The sequence below is a fragment of the Leguminivora glycinivorella genome, chromosome 1 (genome assembly GCF_023078275.1).
Source record: "Leguminivora glycinivorella isolate SPB_JAAS2020 chromosome 1, LegGlyc_1.1, whole genome shotgun sequence".
In the NCBI taxonomy this organism is placed as follows: domain Eukaryota; kingdom Metazoa; phylum Arthropoda; class Insecta; order Lepidoptera; family Tortricidae; genus Leguminivora; species Leguminivora glycinivorella.
Window position 1 is genome coordinate 28,878,229 of NC_062971.1, and position 21,090 is coordinate 28,899,318.

The 21,090-nt window shown below is 37.1% G+C and overlaps 1 protein-coding gene across 1 annotated transcript in view; it reads left to right on the plus strand.

The window, feature by feature from the left end:
* The window catches only part of LOC125233770, a 212,559-nt gene that overhangs the window by 75,413 nt on the left and 116,056 nt on the right, over positions 1-21,090 (plus strand). The window lies entirely within an intron of this gene.

The following is a 21,090-nucleotide window of genomic DNA, read 5'->3' on the forward strand; positions in this document are numbered from 1 at the left end:
AATTGTCCTTATCGCATTTATTGTTTTAAAAAAACACCTGAATTGTCCTTATCGCATTTATTGTTTTAGAAAAACTATGTCTTCGGGGCGACGATTATTATTTAGGTACTCCCTACATAACTACCCCAATCGAAATAATTTCCTTTTTAGAATTGTAGCTACTATTGCCTGTTAATAAGCTGTATTAGATAATTGTCAAGACCTGGAACCATGCATGTAGCGATCGGACCCTGCATGTAGGTCGTACCTATTAATTTGATCGGTACCTTTCCAACCATGGCTTAAGATCGGCCTTTCAGATTGCCATTAACTGATGTGCTTATTTTGAAATAGTAAAGAGGATTGGCAGCAATACGAGTACAGTCTGCCAAAAAAGTGGTTTACCATCACTTTTCGACCTTATGTGTTTAAAATAGAGCCGAAAAGTGGTAAACCACTTTCTTGGCTGACCGAACATCGTGCTACACTGTCATACTCCTCGGAAAGGTGATAGCAAAATATTGTAAAACATGCTTTCTGTCTATTTATATTTCACACATATTAAATTGTCTTACCTTATAATGAAAAACGCCCATAACATAACACAACGCCAATGGACTCACAGATTTATTGCAGATTGAGTCATGGAGGCTATAATTTCAAATAATTCATATTATTTTTCTAAATACTTCGATATCTATAATATCGTGTTTATAAAATAGACGTAAATGTCAAATGTGTTTCTTTTTCAGGTATTACCATAGATATATATAAGAAGTATTTAATGTAACTGGGTATTACCCATAGAGGTATAAAATCAAAGAATATAAATCTAAAACCTAACCAAGAGAATCTTGGCCTTCATAACGTGAGCACGCCACCTATCCCGAATATCCCGAACCAGGACCCCTAGCCGAATGGCATTTCTACGACGTGAAACGAAAATGAAACGCCGCAAAAGATAGTCTGGCTTTGTTGCGTCAATACGCAAGAGAGATAGAGATAGATATCTACGAGCGTTTCGTTTCGTGAGCGTTTGTGCATTCGGCTACGCACTCGCAGCTTCCTGCTAATCATCGGCTTGTAGCTGACATAGATCTGCCATTACACTGTTTTCCCCATGTTTTTCCCTATTTTATTCCCAGATGATCTGGGCCAGTGGCCCGTTTCTCGAAAGGTACAGGTAGGCCTTGTATTACATTAAAAGTGCGCGAACTGTCAAATCGTATGGGTTGTCATGGAAACACACTATTAATACAAGCAAAGACATAAATAACTTCGTACAGACAGAAACAGACGATACAGTCTAAGAAAAAAACGTACCCCAAAACCATACAGAAAAAGGTACGGTGAGCTAGATGGCGATACACCTTTGGGGTACGCTCGGTTAGATGGCGCTAATATTAATATTTGATATTTTAAAACATATCAAGCTAAGAATATGGGCCAAATTGTCAAAACTGAGGTTCAAAGTTTTAAGCCTGTGTCGAGAGATGTCCCCTGGCCCCGTAGCCGAATGGCATTTCTGCGATGATAACGAAACGCCGCGAAAGTTAGTCTAGCTCGTCGCGCCCACATACCTGTCATTTCGCTTACGCTTAAAAACTGTTGAAGTGTGCAAAACAGAAGCTGTCACGTATATGATCATTCTGTAAGTGGAAAAGAGGTAGACAACAAATGAAAAAACGTGACCATTTTTGATGACAGGCAGTGGCCTACTCAATTTAAGTTAACGAAAAGAAATATTTTTATATATATAATTATTTACAGCGGGGCAAATCTCGACTGGGGGGCAAATGTAAGTGGTCCAGTTTTTCCATGTTTTACACTGTTTGCATGATTAAGAGTGTCCACCGGTTGTATGTATATGATAGCTGCGTGTTCAGAGGATACTTGTAGAACTCAACATCATAGGCCGATAGTCCACTATCATGCTACGTTTATCATAGAAATATAATCATAGCTCTGTATGCCTCCCTTTTTCTCCTACGTGAAGAAAAAGGACGGCATGTTGCCTATGATCATATTTCTATGATAAAAATATGATAGTGGACTATCGGCCATAGTGTAGTAATGGAAAAAATGAATTAGTTACAACTGCCTCCAGTCGAGATTTGCCCCGCTGTAGCTTAAATAATTTAAAAATCTTTTAATGCTTGATTAAAAAATGTAACGATGTTTTTTGGAACGTGGGGAAAAAAGGTTACCAAATGTATATAGGTACAACAAATGACTACTTTCATCAATCTGCATATTTTTTTATTAAATCTTTTACTTCCTCAAAAAAGGGTTCGAGACTCATATCTGGCACTTGGTTAATTATATGCCTAAAGACCACTGTCATTTTGTTTCTCACACAACTACAACTTGACAACGGCAACGTCTCGGTGTAGTCGTCTTCCATTCCATCCGTTTTCAATTTTGGATTTGATGATTTTCCATCTGAAAAATATTAGTATTAGACAAAATATAGAAATTCTATAGGTCTTCATAATGTCCATAAAACGTCCCGCTTGAATAAATACATTTATGCCCTTGTGCACCAATTATTTTTATTTTGGCAGCCGTAAAAAGAAACCTGGAGGCTTTAAGCGTCACTTTTTAGCGTTCCGAACCCAAAATGACTAAAACCTAACCTGTATTAATCTTATAATTTATCGAGACCATCCGTCTGTCTGTACAGTCAACCAATTTGAACCATAGGCTGCTGTAGAACTATGTCAAGTGCCGTATAAATCAGATTGTAATAAATCTCTTACTGCTTGCTATGTCATTCCTATGGGAAGAGCCGACAAGGTCGAGAGAGTAACGTGGTGTTTGGGCATGCCTGCGTTCTAGTTACCCGCGTCCCAGGCGATGCAGCGTCCGTGGAGAGGTCACTTCATCCCCTTCAGATTGATCAGTGGAAAACAACACGGAGAGTGGCAGTTACCGGTTCTAAGTCCAAACAGTCAGCGTTAGTGCGGACGCCAGGGGTCACTCTCGACAGTGGGAGGGTCCACCGTAGGCTCACAAGTAAACACTCGCGTCAAACCGGGCAGCCCCCGATCAGTTAGGTACTTGCCCGTCTCGGTACTGACTTGCTTCTTATTGTAACGCATCAAATATTACTAGTTGGATATATATATATATATATATATAAGTAATTTTACCACTATTGCTTTTACTGCCGAACAGTTTCTGCCGAATTTTCTTTTTAATATCGGCGTCCAAAAAGGATTCTAGAGTTTCGTCAACATTTGTATTGTTACTCGACTGTAAATAAATGAAAATAATATTATAGTTTTCGAATTATGACATAAAACTGGGCTTAACAAGATGTTTGCATACGTATCTACTTATGTAAGATGCCGCATAGAATTAATCTCTAATATGTATGGTGATGAATTTAGTATGATAAAGTAATTACAAATAAATGAAGTATTATTAACGGGGATATTTATCTCTATTTGTTGCTTGGCCAAGAAGAGAGGAAACCATTTATTTGTTGCAGCTTATCCATGGTATGGTATTACTTACATATTAAGGTCTGGTCTACTTTTAAATTCGGTTAAAAAATTATATTGTTGATAATGTTACCTCAGAATATTTTATTGTACTTACTCAGTTAAAAGTATAATAAATAATTCATTATTGGCTTACCATTTCGCTCTTTGTAGATTACTCCTTATTTAACTTTGTAGCTCATTTGTCATTCTGACATTCTTTTGCATAAAAATGACAACTTTCTTAATTTTTTTTTTATTCGTATAATAATGACTTTATGCTACCAGGGCACTTTGCCAATGTCAAGTAAATTACAGAAATATATAAAACAGTATAAGTAGTTTTTTTGCGAACGAGGCCTTCGCGATGCACTGGAGGATAGCTGGAGCAGCAGTACAAAGCATGATGGCGGCCGGGACCACGAACTGCCGAGTGATGTCCGTAGAATTGGTTATTCGTATCTCCAAAAGAATTCTTCATTAAATGCACTCTTTGCGCAGGCTATTCACTGCATAATATCCTATCAAACTTATACATTAAACAGCAGAATGCAAAAATAAAAAAATATATCGGAAGACGATCCGCCATGTTCCACGGGTCAAACGAAAGTCCAACTTTCTTAAATACGTCTTACATTGTAATAGAACCGTCTTAATTATGACAACGGAGGTCGCGTTATTAGTTTTTGGTCTAGGTAAGAACCTCTATTTGACACATTTCTATAGAAGTTATAGTACATTGTGCAAAAAGGGAGGTAAGGGGGTCATTAAAGATGCGTGTTATTATTTACGACTGCCGCAGGCAGGAGTAAATAATAGACACAAGTCTTTAATGTCCTTATCTCCTGAGTTACACACAATGTTTTTCATCACATTTGAGAGAAAAATACAGAGGAAACAGTCATAAGGCAAAACCTTCAACCAGCGGCGTTGGGACCAGTAGTACATCTTGATCTACATCAAATTATTCACATTAAATCCCATTAAACTACTATGTACTACGTACTAGAAATGACAACTCGAACATATTCTGTGCGCCGACCGGCAGCGGCGGCAGCGCGAGGCGCATGCGCGTGAAGCGAACCGTGTCATAGAGTAAGACTTGACCACCTAGACGCGACACTTAGTGTAGACCTTTGTTTTATACTTTGTGTGTGAAATACTAAGTAGTTTACTTTTAGCACTATTATACATTGTGTTATATTTAATTTCTACTCAGTGAAATAAAAATAAGTAATTGTTTTTTTCATAAATTTTAATTTCCTTTGAATAAAATTAGTTTTGTAAGTTTCTGTCGCTCAGATTCGAATAATAATCGCGCCATTCACCTTGTTTTACCTCCCTTAAACACCGGCTGCATTAAATACTATTTCAGTTTTGGTGTCACTATTTTTCGTCAATAATGAGAATTATAATTCATAAATAATTCAAAATCATGCTTATTGTATAATATTATCGACTAAAATTCGTATTAGAACCGTGTAATATTCAAAACTATAAATTGAAATAAATATTTTTATATTAGGTATATATTGAAAACAGAATATGATCACAATTATTATACCTTATTAACTTCATGTCATGTCTGCGCGATTCATCTATGATTCCAGTTGTCAAAATGGCGGCCATAGCATCGCGTTTAAGGAGCCCGTCCCTTCATTATAATAATTACTTAAATTAAGTTAGATCAAAATAGCTTGTCTACTAACCAATGAAATGTGACACCGTCACTTTTATTAGATTTTCTCGTATGGCTTCAACAGTATCTTATAGCACAGGAAGGCATTTTATCATTTTATTTGTGTGCAGTCAGAGACAACCTCCTCCCACCACGCGCAGAGACTGACTGAGGCAACATAAGTCCACTGGACTTATGTTCGTGGCGCAAACTTTTTGTTCGCCGTGTCCTCTCTAGTACATTATACCTCAATGGTTTGTGGCGCAAACTTTTTGTTCGCCGTGTCCTCTCTAGTACATTATACCTCAATGTTAAATCCATTGTTTTTGATAACAAACACTTTTTGAACGAAAACAAACACGAAAATATTGCATATAAATTAAATGAAATGTTCAAAAAAGCATATAAATCATATAATTGAACCAAAATTCTACTTATTTATCATTCATTTAAATATTTCGATTTGTTGTACTCTCCGTTGCTAGGCAACGGTGAGTGCCTCGCGTACGCACGCGGTCAAGCGCGAGTAGAGAGCATATTGTCAAATTGTAAATTATAACAATTTATCTGAGTTAAATATGCAAAACAAACTGAAATAATTATTGTAAAACATGAATGAAATGCATTTTTCATACCGTATAATATATATTGTAAAATTTTGGTTGTGCAATAAAAATCCTTGGCAGGTTGAAACATCCTTTGCCTGAAGTATTGTACGGATTGTATTAATTTTTAAAACTAAATCCATTATCCCCTTGGGAATAAAATAGTACATTATGCATCAGTACACGTAGACGCAATTATACCTTTAAACAGCAAATGTGATGAGAAGTACCTTACTGCACTTGTCCTTCTTAGGCTTTCACTAGAATCTCATCATGGGGGTTTCTCCAGATAGGTCTCAGAATCGTAACTATTACCCATATGCGAGCAGGTCTACATCGGTTCCCGTGAAAGCTGTAGTAGTTGTAGTACCGCCCGTGTATATGGCTGCTTGCTCTCCCATACCACCCTTCGGTTCGCAGTACGTAGTACTACAGGTTTGCGCCACTTGTCTTTAGCTAAGGAGAGCGGCGTGAGGTTTCTGTCTACTACCGGCATTCCTATGCATCCTACACTCACCCTTAAGGAAATAGTTTCTAAGATTGTACATGTACACCTCACGTCACGATTGTGAGATTTGTGTTTCAGAAGCCTCGATGACGACGATTTTTAAAATTGTCCATACGCAACCTCCTTCAATGAGAACCTCTACATTTGCTATGAAAACTACCATAAAAGTTTTTAAAATAGAATAGAATAGAATAAACATTTATTCGTGAACACAGACAAGACAAAGAACACATAATAACAACAAGACAGAAAGTAATGAAGTGCCACGAAATGGCCTCATCTCAGCGTGTTGCTGGTGACTTCCAGCGCTGATCTTCCGATGAGACCATCAAGTGAGAAAGATTCACGGAGGGTAACAGACAGAAGAAATGCAAAACACATATACAAGAAAAATGGACTACCTACAGTTAAAAAGAATAAAATTGAAAACGTTACAAGAAAAATAACAACAGGCTGTGATATAAGCAAGATCTAAGTATACAAAAGAATAATAACAAACAGAACAGGACAGAACACATTAAATTAATAAAAAGAAAAAAGGAAAGCGTCATACACCAGATCGCACACACAGCGTTCCATCGTTTGGTCGTACCATACTATGGCTGTTCATTAAGGCGGCCATTGCTAGTTAAAATGAAGTATTGTCAACAACTTATGACATAAAATTACTGAAGACGAGGCAGCATGGCCTATGGTCTTAGCCTGTCCGAATGGACGAAAAAAAAAACAAAAAAAAATTAAATATTGTCAATATTTTGAATTGTCAGATGAATCGTCAGATGTAATCCTGAGTTCGAATGTGATATAAGTATTGTTCTGCTTTTGGATATTCTAGTGCATCTGAAAATAGTTATAAATAGCTTCATACATTATCATTTCAAGTCGTTAGCTTTCATTAGTGTCATAAATAGTTGTAATTATACATATTCATTATCATCATTGACATCATTGTGTAGTGTAGTGTGACCTGTAGTTAAGTATAATTTTGTATATTGGGAGGTGGGATTTTGTGTAATATATTATAAATAATTGTAACATAATTTGTATTATATTTTCTTGTATTATATAGTGTAAATTGCTGTAGTATAATATATCACAATGGCTCAGTGTGTTACATGCCAACGTCATTTGGCGCGTGAAAGGCAAAATCATCGATTCGGCCAAGACGAGCTAAACGCTAGGCCTGCCTTTAGGGAATATGTTCTCATTCATTCCCAAATACAAGAAAGAGATGTAAGTTTCATTTTAAGTTTCTACAGAAATATAATGGAGTAGATTAACATCAAACATGGGTAAATCCATTTTAATATTAAAGGAAAAAATGGAAAAATTTACGCCTCCGGCGGGACTTGAACCCGTATCCTCTGCAATACGTGCATTGATCTTAACCAATTGAACTACGAAAGCCGCGCCGGACGTCGCAAATCTCTCCATGCCTTTCCTTATGTACACACGTCTTGAGGTGACGTCTAGCGCCATCTACCGACAGACTATTACGTCTTGTAACGGCACTGGAGTCTCAAATTATATTGAGAATTCACCAGTAACAATTTGCTAACCTATACTATTTTTTTTAACAAGCAGAAAGGTCCGCTATCGATTCTAAACATTTTAATATTAAAGGAAAAAAATTAAAAATTTAAGCCCCCGGCGGGACTTGAACCCGCGCTTCCTCTGCAATCCGTGCATTACTCTTAACCAATTTTTTCCCTTAATATTCAAATGTTTAGAATAGTTAGCGGACGTTTCTGAATGTTAAAAATTAATGGGTAAATCCATTCTGCTTTAAGGTTTATTATATAGAAAATACATTATGATCTATAAAATAATAGGACAATGATTTTACCCAAGTTTGAAGTTAAGCGACACAATTTAATATTAAGAATTTAAATATACGGTTGTAAGTTCACGTTATACTTTAAATCGCGATTATACTTATTATACTGCGTCGGTGGAGAATAAGCTGACTTATCAGTCAGCAGAGATGGGCATTAATCGACTAACTTTTTATTCGACTAATTAATCGATTAAAAATAATAATCGACAATTAAAATTGATTTAATCCGTATCCGTAGCACCCCCTATTTGACAGCCATGACGACTTTGTGTCAAAGTGACAGTCAGCAATGCATATACTCGTTACTATTAGGTTACTAGACTCGTATCGAATTTAGCACATCGATAAAAAAAATCTGTAGTATTTGATTTAAAAAATCAATATTTATAGCTTGCGGGGATTAAAAGTGCGTGATGACTGTGTATTTTTAATTAAAGATGTGTGTATGTTTTTTTTTAAACTATGAACTCCAAGCAGTTTTAAAAAATACCTACACATTTCTACATAATCCAACAGTCGCAAGTAGCTTTCACCAGAACCCCAAAGGCGGCGGTTTTTTTTCTTAAAAATTATTATTCGACTAATTAATAGATTAAAAAAAATCGTCAAAATTAGTTGGCGATTAATTTATTCGCGATTGTTGTACAATTAATCGTCCTTTCAATCGATTAAAAGTAATAATTCGTCTTATTTTAATCGTTAATCGTTAGTCGATTACTTTTTGCCCAACTCTGTTAGTCAGCTTACTCACTCATTCTCTACTAGTAATTTTACCTAAGCAGTCATCGTAGCTTTTGAACATCCGCAACTTCACCCTAAAATACATAGCACTTGTTGAGCTTTTTGGCAACCATACATAACAATAATAAGGTCAGTGCGGTCAAGACCGGCATAGTTTTTTTGAAATAAAGTTTGAGCGGATAAAACTCTATAATTAATGTAGTCTGGCGTAATGCGCATGGTCCTAAGGGATAGCAAATATTATAATTTACAAAGCTTTTACAACATTTTGATGAAATTAGGCACTTTTAAGTGATAAAAATCAATTTTTTTAAGGCTCGGCGGGTTGACCGTCCTCCTGCGATGAGTACAAAAAGACCATCTAGTGCTTGTTGTCGCGTAATTTCATATGAGACTAGGTCCCAAAATCATGATCATTGTTATTTTACGTAATAACAGGGCAGAATGTGCTAGATAATTAATAAAATAACGTTGAACCTATGAACATATAAGCATTTTATTTATAAAGCAAGACCCGTAGATGTCCGTATATGTCCCGTATATGTCCCGTAGATGGGGTTCATAACCTTTTCTTTCATGTCCAATTTAGTCATCACGATATGACAGGATCATATAAATCCAACTACTTATTTGTTTTCGAAACTTTGTTATTAAGTAAAGGTAATAAGATATTAGGTACGTGAATTAGTTTGGTAACATTTCTTAGCAATATCTTTGTTTTTCTATAGTCACTACCAGAGTTGGGAAAAAAGTAATCGACTAACGATTAACGATTTTAATAAGACGATTAATTCGTTTAAATCGATTGAAAAGGACGATTATTTAATTATAATCGAAGATCTTCGATTAGCGTTAATCGCGAATAAATTAATCGTCGACTAATTTTGACAATATTTTTTTTAAACGATTAATTGGTCGGTTATCTCTGATTCAGGCATGGCCTTAATATTTCATATACGGGGTGTGAATCTAATACGGGCGATTGAATTCTTATGTTGACCGTTTCAACCGTTTCAACTAGCTACGGGTACCCGACCGAAAGTTGAGCTGAACGGTTATTAAGAGGTGTCGTGCTTAGACGGCGGCGACCGACCGCGCGGTAGCGATACATCTCGAGGTCTCTCTTCACTCTTACTACCAAGAATTTCAATAACGATAGTACTATCTATGTCACTCTTTACTGTATGCGAGAAGTACATACACCACGAGTAATGCTACTATCATTAATGACCAATTGGAAATCTGACATTGCTGACTGTCACTTTGACACAAAAGTCGTCTGGTATGTGGTCAAATAAGTTTGCGGGGGTGCTGATTCCAAAATTAATGATCGATTTAGATTTTGACATAGTCGACTGTCGCATCGCATTGACATAAAAAGTTGTCATGGGTGTCATCAAACAGTTTTTTGGCTGTAACGGTTATTGGAATCAGCACCCCCGAGAACTTGTTTGACCACACCCATGACCACTTTTGTGTCAAAGTGACAGTCAGCAATGTCAGATTCCAAAGTCATCTTTAATTTTTAAATCAGACCCCCGAAAACCGACTTATGATACCCATGGCGAATTTTGTGTCAAAATGACAGCCAGTACTGTCAAATTCTAAATTGGTTATTAATTTTGGTATCAGCACCCCTGAGAATCTATTTAGCGACACCCATGATGACTTTTGTGTCAAAGTGACAGTCAACAACGTCGGATTCCAAATTGGTCATTAATTTTGAAATCAGCACCCCTGAAAACATATTTGACGACACCCATGACGACTTTTATGCCAAAGTGACAGTCAGCAATGTCAGATTTCCAATTGGTCATTAATTTTGAAATCAGAACCCCCAAAAACCTATTTGACGACACTCATGACGACTTTTGTGTCAAGTGACAGTCAGCAATATCAAATTCCAGATTGATTATTAATTTTGGAATCATCACCCCCCGAGAACCTATTTGACCACACCGATGACCACTTTTGTGTCAAAGTGACAGTCAGCAATGTCAGATTCCAAAGTGGTCTTTAATTTTGAAATCAGCACCCCTGAAAACATATTTGACGACACCCACGACGACTTTTGTGTCAAGTGACAGTCAGCAATGTCAATTAACGGTCGGGTAGCCGTAAAATAGTCGGTCAAAACCGTTTTTAAGGGTACCCATACGGTCCCTGTTGGGTAATGCTGATTATATAAATAATGACCAACTTGAAACCCTACTCTCTTTTGAAATATTTGTCGCCGAATTTTCCACAATCTACAAATACTTAAACAAAAATAATAAAAAACGGGTAGAACTTTTATTATAATTCTATTAACTTAAATATGATGATGAATAATGCATTGTAGGCTTACTTCTGTTCACCTCTTATATTTCTACAACCATGTCACATAATTATATTTTATTTTTACTTAATACTTTCCAATGATTTAGTAACACCATACGAATAATTACCAAAACTGTATTTCAAAGTTAAATCAAAAACGGTACAACTACCATAAGCCAAAAACGTACTTATATATTGATATCATTTACACTCGACTTATTTCCAATAAAGCCTAAAAAATGTTGGCAACTCCTTGTTTATTAATGCCGCCTTGCCTTTCTCTTTTATGCCGGACTTTCTGAGTAGGCACAATTTCTAAGTTACATATTTCAGAACATAAAACTAGAAATTGAGCGCGTTTTGAGTAAATTAATAGTACTAGTCAGAAAGAACGGTTATTAAATGACTACGTTACATATACAATATACAAATATACCGACTGCTTCTATTTTATTTTAATTTTTTGCGGAACCATGTTGAACTCGATGTTCGAGTTCGAAACACAAATCAAGTTTATTGTTAACTATTGTTCGTCCTAGGGATATGTATTAAGGATGGAAAACTGGTATACCTCCGGAGGTGTGTGAGGCGTAGATATATAAACAGAAAAGTTATAGTCAATAGACAGTCTTTCCGGGTAGACGGTCTTCCCCGCACTGACCTTATGAGAAACATGCATTTATATATGTAATATAAATTCACTGAGTTCCACGATAAGCTCAAACTGGCTCTAAATCTAAGACCACGGCTTAGCAGGTCCTTATTATTGATACTATGATTTATTATTTATTTTACTATTTTATTCATACGTTAACTGTAGTACGTTATAGCTATTATATTGAGGTAAATTATTTTCTGGTTATTCATATCATAATACAACAATCGCACTTCAACTTTGCAATAATGTCACTACACTTCGAGGATTGATGAATGAATGTAAGAAGGTGAGAAATGCCTGAAAGAAGTATTAATTAATGTGCTTCTGTAAAATATTTTTGACCATGCTGTATAAGTATTATTACTGTAACTAATTTGTCCCGCTGTGGCCCGAGCTATAAAGGTACAATTTTATTGTTTAGTTGAAATAAATAAATAACAACGTTATTACTTTAATGAAATACGTTTTCATGAATGGTTATAGATTCCGGACCGCGGAGAATTTATGATGTGCCATCGCTGTTGGGTGGCAGCCGGCCGGCACAACCTCGCAGCCGAACTCGTCGCGAACGATGAAGTCGTGGCGGCTAGACCTCAGCGTGACCCCATCGCTTTAGAGGGATACAGGCGAGCTCCCAATACCGCGACTAGGTGTTTGTTTCCGGCTTGCAGAAATGAAAACCTGCGCAGAATTCCCGAATTCCTCAAAGTTCGCGTACTAATAGACTCAAAACTGTACCTGCCCCCAAGTGCTCGCGTGTGTAACGAACATTTTTTGGACGGCAATTGGGAAGAGTTGGACGGGTTGGAACTGCAGACTTTCAATGAAGAGCAGATTCGAGACATGCTCAATACATTAGTTAAGGCCTACACGGAAAAAAATCAATTTAACTTCGATGAGGTTGAAGATATTTCTTCTGAAGAACTCCATTTCTGTGTAGGCCTAACTCATGAGCAATTCGAACATTTGTTGGGTGAAATTCCTTCACTGTCGGAACGGTCTCGTCGCCCAAAATCAGCACTAGGTGCTTACCTCATGAAAATGAGGTCAGGTGAACCCGACGAGAGACTTGCCGCTAGGCTCAGCATGAGCCGGCGGTCGTTAGAACGGAAACTGACATTAGCTCGAGAATGTTTGATTGCTGACTTTGTGCCCAATCATTTGGGATGGGACCACATAACTAGGGAGGAAATCATACAAAAAAACTTGCTCATAGCCAACCATTTATATGGAGACGTAGGCACCAAAGCTGTCCTAATTTTTGATGGTACCTACATATATATTCAGAAAAGTGGAAACTTTCTGTTTCAAAAAAAAACATACAGTCCGCATAAGTTCAGAAACTTAGTAAAACCTTACCTAGTGGTCTGTCCCGACGGCTATATAGTCGACGTAGCAGGGCCATACGCAGCAACGACGTCCGATGCAGACATTATGTCTCATGAGTTAGCTGTAGACGGCCCCATGAACTATGTGCTGGAAGCCGGTGACGTTTTTATTGTTGATAGGGGGTTTAGGAATGCGATTCCTGATATCGAAGGCTGTGGCTATGAAGCACACATGCCACCATCTAAACTCCCTAACCAAACTCAGCTGAGCACCGAAGACGCCAACAAATCGCGTCTTGTTACCATTGTCAGGTGGGTTGTAGAAGTGATTAACGGTCGTCTCAAACGGGACTTTAAACTACTCCGACAGGAATATTGCAATAGAGCTCTGCCGAACACATTTAAAGACGTTCGTGTTGCAGCAGCGCTCACGAACGTCTTTAAGGAGCCGCTGGGTGATTCACCCTTCGCAAACAATATAATTGAAATCATCGAAGAGAGGCGGGAACTACCTAACCTACTAGGCAATTATATTACTGAAAACCATATAAACAGGCAAAGGGCTGCGTTCCGAAATATGACAGACGCGGAGGTTGTGGAAATGACCAGATTTCCGAGACTCACGATCGACGATTTAGTGCTCATAGCGCTGGGTACATACCAAATTAAATTGGCGAGGTCATACCTGAGCGAACAGGTTCGGAATGGGGTGTACCAAATAGAAATTTGCGAAACCCCCATTCCGAACCTGTTAGACTATGGTATAAACATAGCGCAAGGAGTTCTTTTAAGAGGACGAATTAGGTCGCGGCTGACAGGGAACAAAGTCCATTACTCATATATTCTCATGAATAATCGCGAAGAAGGAAGGCGCGCTATACAATATCATTATTGCTCCTGTCGGACAGGGAGGAGAACTATTGGAACGTGCGCACACATTATCAGTATAATGTGGTTTCTGGGTTGGGCGAGATACAATAATGTGTTGTTGCCAGCTGTTTATTTAGATGAAATTATTTTAAACGTCGATAACTAGAATAGAGAATTTATTTGACTTTGATACTACCTACTTATTTAGCGAAAACATCACACACATTATAGGTATGTAACTATGTAGTCTCCACACAATGAATGTAATTTTATATCATAACAACGCTATTAGGAGACCGATTTTCATGAAACAAAAAACTAAATCCAAATCGGTTCATTCGTCCGGGAGCTACGATGCCACAGACAGACACACACACAGACAGACAGACAGACACACAGACCCAGACAGACACGTCAAACTTATAACACCCCGTCGTTTTTGAGTCGGGGGTTAAAAACTTAAAAAATCTGCGGTAGTGATTTGTGAGGGTTTTTTTAGGGTTCCGTATTTTTTCCTTGGGACACAGTCTCTTTTTTTCATTGGCAAACCCGTACCAAAAGTTTTTGGGGTAGGGGATATGCAGGGAGTGAAGAGGAGGGTTGAAGGTAACTTTTTTTTAGATTTTCGGTCATACAGTAGGTCGTACGAGCAGGTATGATTGCTTTTAATAATATATTTTATACATATATTTTCTGCAGCATACATTTTTGCTCTGTAATCAATACTTTGCAACAGATTGACAAATAAAATCGTAACAAATATTCTTTATTTTTGAAGTGAAACCACCAACTGACAGCGTTAAACGTTTAACGCTTAGTGTTGCCAACTGGAATTTTGAAAAACTACACATTGCGAAATTTTACTTCATCCGCGCACTTAAATAATCGAATCATTATTAGCCATTCCATGGCGCGGACATCGGGTATGTGGCATAGGTAAAGGTTGCGGCATAATTCAAGTAACGAGGTACATAACAATACAGTTACAGGGGAACAATGATAACCACGGGAAATTGAAAGAAAGAAACATGTTCCTTTAACATTATTTACTGTATTAGTGCCATATAGTGTCTTACCACAATGCGGGCGTTTATTAAAACAATAGCATATGATCTACATATTAGATTGCGTATGTAGACCACTATGGTCTCTTCAATAGACATCTGAATAATATACAACGAATCCCAAGATTTGGCGTAGACTCTAGTTATTTACGAAAACGACTGCCATTTGACCTTCCAACCCGAAGGGTAAACTAGACCTTATTGGAAGTAGTCCGGTTTCCTCACGATGTTTTCCTTCACCGAAAAGAGACTGGCAAATATCAAATGACATTTCACACATAAATTCCGAAAAACTCATTGGTGCGAGCCGGGGTTAGAACCTGCGACCTCCGGAATGAAAGTCGCACGTACTTACCGCTAGGTTGCTATAAAAAAGGATACCTATATAGTTTTCTTTGTTCTTATTTACTGACAGACTTGTTTGACAGAGAGTAGGTACTGCATGCATTTCAGTAATAGTTTTACTTTTTCTTACTCTTATCGAAAAATATAGATTCCGTATACATTAAAATGCGATTTTTATATGAGATGACAGAAATAGTTATAATTAACCCACCAAGAAAGATAACGTAACACGTGCGTAGCCGGGGCGGGTCGCTAGTAGACTTGTGAACGGACTTACTTACTTCATACAGAATAGATAATGCAGCATTTAAACATGTATAAAAAAAATCACTGCACGTTTACTAGTCTAGCTCATTCATATAAATCATAGCTTGCCCCTGACTTTACCCGAGTGTCTGACTAAGTTTAGTTGCCATTTGTATCACATTATTACACGCACGCACGCACGGAACACACACTCCCACCCACGCACGCACACACACACACACACACACACACACACACACACACACACACACACACACACACACACACACACACACGCACGCACGCGCGCGCACGCACGCACGCACGCACGCGCACGCGCACGCGCACGCGAACGCACACGCACACACACGCGTACGCCTATGTAGTTACTCTTATCCTTGCATCGGCAGGCGCTTCTCCCGCGTCCTCCATAGTGCCCCTTCCGTACGCGCGCGGTCAAATAATACGGAGTGATGACAAAATTCTCAATATCGTTGCGCGGTATGCCGACGTATTTTATTTGACGTGTAGACTTTTTAAAGTATTGTCAAGTTAGAAGCATGGCTCTACATAAGATCTGATAACTTTTTAATAGTCCATAAAACTGAACTCTTCTTGGCAAAATGTATTTTACATGAAAATGTCTTAGGTCGATAATTATGCTTTCGTGAAAGAGCAACAATACCCTGCATATATCGCATGAGAGACATATTAGTATAAATAACATGATCAATATAATAAGCCATGTATTTCATTGAGTTTTATTTACGATCCGTATCCTTTGTCCGCGAGTGTCCATCTCCGGTTGTTCCGATATAACCGCCTAGACCTTCTTCGTTCCTTTATTACAAACCCACCTATCGCCCAGCTCTTATCATCTTCCTTGCGTTATTCCGGCATTCGCCATGGCTCGTCAGATAATGGACCCCATTATCTGACGATGATAATTTGACAACTAATCCCATGATTTGGCGTTGACACTAGTTTTACGATAGCGACTGCCATCTGATTTTCCAACCCGAAGGGTATTTAGGCCTTATTGGGGTTAGTCCGGTTTCCTCACGATGATTTCCTTCTCCGAGAAGCGACTGGCAAAAATATCAGATGACATTTTGCACATAAGTTCCGAAAAACGATTTAGTACGAGCCAGGGTTCAAATCTGCGACCTCCGGATTGAAAATCGCACGCTCTTACCGCCAGGCCACCAGCACTTTTTTCTATCGCCCAGCTCTATTAGCATTAATTCCATTTGAGCTAAGCATATTTTTTATTATATTTTGACAACACCAGCAATTCATAATTTAGGACGCAGCATGGTTAGGTAAATATTTCTTTAATGATTTCCTTAATGTTTTTTTGCCTACGTCAGGGGTAAATCACTATAGCAAAATGGCAAAAATAGATTTCACACACATTTTAGGCACATTCGGTACCGCACGATAATCTAAAGAATATTTCATTTCATTTCTCATTTCATTTCATTTCTTATGGCCGCTGTACACATGGTGCCAATGTTTGGACCAAGTTGGCCAAGCGTGTAGAGGGCTACTTGGCCGTACGTTGGCAGTTGACAACGTTTCAAAATTTTCAATGTCCCTAAATCGAAAACCATTTCGAGATATACGCTTGTAGATCACAAAAATATATTTTTTAATATTTTTTTCATTATTTTTAGTAAACATTCTTAAAAATAGTTTAAAGGGGAAGTGACGTTACATAGTTGAGTCAGACTAGTCAGAGCTGCCACTATAACCAAAAAAATCTTCCGGTTGGGATGTCACTTGAGTTTGACTGTGTCACTTATCATCGCTAGTAGTATTGAGATTAGAGGTAAGGAGCGAAAGCTTTAACTTTCAGAAGTGCAGATATAAAACCAGGTGGCGCTGCAATTGCAGGTACATAAGCTCTCTCCTTATACTTCTGCATTCCATAGCTCGTAGTTATTCAATATTTGATGACAGTGACACTTGACAGTCAGACATCTCGGACTGTTTAAACTGACTTTTTTTTAGGAATGATTATGTCGTTTTCTTAGGTGTATGACGTAGTAATAAAAAGGGATTTTCGCATTAAAATAGCAGTTTTAAGGAAAATAAAAAATACGTGTATCTTTAAATATTGAGTTCTTTCAAAACAAACAATAAAAAGTAGTAGTAGAAAATATGAAATGTTGTCAGTTGGCGCCAGCGCTGGCCGGCCAACCGACTGGTGTCGGTTTTTGTCTATGTGCAAACAGCGACTCTTATCTTGGCCAAGGGGCTGCTCCAAGGATTGGCCCAACCGGTGGCCCCATGTGTACAGCAGCCATAAAACGCATACATACATCATCTAACGTACTATGTTTGTATTTTAAATATATAGGTTGATATTTACAAATGATTAATAGTATATTGTACAACAAGAGCATAAAGTGACACATTTCTACCCGAGGTAATTTTTTTTGGCGAAGCGAAGACCAAAATAGTAGACGAGGGTAAAAATTGACATTTTATGCCCTTGTTGTCACACTCTGCTTTTCACTTCGATTGCGAGGAAATAATTATATTTTTCACGGCAATTCACACCACGAACTTGTCCTAGAGCGAAAGAACATTATCATAACCAATTTCCGCCAACTTTTTTTCGACATGTGATCAGAGTTTCTGACGCTTGGTTTTCTGCCAAGTCAAACATTTTTGAATGATAATCGACTCCTATTTTATGTGATTTGCTAAATGAAGTGACAGAAAATACGGGATTCTAATAAATTGTAGCAAAAATAAAATAATAACAAGTTTTGTCAACTACACAATTTTATTGCTCAGAAAAATTGAGCAGTATGTTGGCTGTTGATGAAATGCGATTTTATATCATCTACGCAAGCCATAAAGGTGCACTTTTTGAATATGAGAACTGAAAAAATATTTCAGGCTTGTAAATTCATTTTATTAAAAGATTTTCTATATTATGTATGGTCATTGGCCACATTTAATCGTGCACAGTCTTTAGACTTTTATTTATTCTAGGTCTTACGTTTTTTAACCAACTTCCGAATCTCAATAGAAGGAGGTTATTTTTGATTGAATATACACCCTGTTTTCATTGAATTCCGTTAACTTTAAGGGAAGATTTTTTTAGTTCAAATACAATTAATTTCTCTAAGAAACTAGCGTAACTTAACTCTTGCAGTTATCGAGTTATTAAAAAAATAAAGATAATTGCTGAACACGTGTGTCACAGCCCAATTCCTAATGTTATTTGTTTTGACATGTGCCGTCAATCACTTGACACTACTACTAAAAGTAATAAATTATTTAATTATGATTTTTTTTGCGAATTTAACTAAAAGTAATATACAGGATGGTTCCTGATAATGAACCTAACGACGTGTCGAATTTAAAGGAAAACAAAAAAACACGATGTATGTACATTGTACATAATATATAGGTACATACAGATTGGTACCGTTTTTATTAAAATCCTGTTATGATGATGAGATCCTGGACAAATCAATGTTCTAATTTAATTCTTCAGTCACGGTTATTTTATACACACCCCGTTTTTATTGAACTCCGTTAACTTTAAGGGATGGTTCTTTAGACTAAATACAATTAATAAAATTTCTAACTAGCGGCTTAACTCCTACGGTTATTGAGTTAATAAAAAAAGAAACTGAACACGTGTGTGACAGCCTTTACCACTTCCCAATGTTATTTGTTTTGACATGTGCCGTCAATCACTTGACACTAACTTGAATGTTATTCTTAAGGGTCTCTTACACTAATAAATTCATTTATTATTTATGAAAACGATGAAAAAAAATATTTTGCGAATTTAATTAAAATTGATATACAGGTTGATTCCTGATAACGAACCTAACGGCATGTCGATTTTAACGGAAAACAAAAAAAACACCGTGTATAGGTCAATTTATTCCTTTTCTGAATACAGTCAAATTGTCCAGTTAGTCCGCAGCTTCGCTCGCGTTAAATTCGAAAATTGCGCAATGTTCCTCCATCCCTTCAGCTCCAAGACGGACAAACAAACAGACACACACACTTTCCCAATAATATAAGTATGCGTACATATACATATACATATAACATATAATCACGCCTGTATCCCATAAGGGGGTAGGCAGAGCACATGAACTACTCAAGTTTCAGTGCCACTCTTGGCAAAAAGGGTTTGAAAGAAATCAAAATTGTGACATTGCAGTGACAGGTTGCAAGCCTCTCGCCTACGCCACAATTTAACCCATATCCCGCAGTCGACTTCTACGACACCCACGGGAAGAAAGGGGGTGGTGAGATTCTTAACCCGTCACCACACAGAAAAATAAATAAATAATATTATAACAATAAAATAAAATATTAGTATGGATTTCTTTATATTCATACAACGTATTACGTATATTAGTCCCTTGAAGTAAGAAGCAAAAGTTTTATGTCATTTATAACAAACTTAACAATTTCATATACTATATCTCAACACTGCAAAACCCTATTTTTCATTTTGGTGTTTTCACATCAATAGGTATAATTATTTAAGTTGCAATGCAGAGCTCTCAATTCTATGAGATCGACCGATAGTCACTCACGTGTACCTGTGGTAGACAGTATTTGTAGACGCTTGTCGTGTGTTTTTGTTTGAATCTTGGAATTACAATATTTATCGTTCAACGGTTTTCTGCACACATGTATCTACGGTTTCTTCCATATAATGTTTGCTAAGGTGTATCATTGTTGCTGTATGTTTTCGAAAGGAAAAACTTATTGTTCTGTGTGACTGAATTGGAACCGGTAGTTTCTTCCCAGCGATTTAATTTTGTATTTGATTTGTTCCCTAGTTGTTTCTAATTTCTAGTTAAGGTTCTAGACACAAAAGGTTTACGTAAAATACATATTGTTAACAAAACCTAGCATAGGTATAATTAGCATAAGATCGTTTTGATAAAAATTACTTACCTACAGTAAAATATCTCGGTAACCAAATGAAGATAAAACATACATTACATACCTTTGTCAAAATGTTTAAAATCCTAATTATACTTATTGAAAAATCTAAATATAATATCATGTTATTCAAAATGATTTTAAAACTATCATCTGAAACTGGTCAATTATTCATACCGGTTAACCACTACCTACATTTATACAATTTATAAGGTATCGCACGGGAGGCTAATGGTAATTGAAACCACCTGTTGCCGACACGAGGTCTATAGGTATGACTGACGATTGACAGGCAGAACGCATCTTGTGGTATTCTGCGACATTTGAAGCGAATTTGGAAAAAGTCTCACAGGGAAGAACCCCATTTTACGTTTTAACATTTATTAGAATCTCTATTTGGACTATGCATTCGGTATGAAATATGTTATTCTTGTGTCGTGACGTCGGTTCATCTTATGCAAGGCTGACGATCAGAGCAATACTCTTTATTAC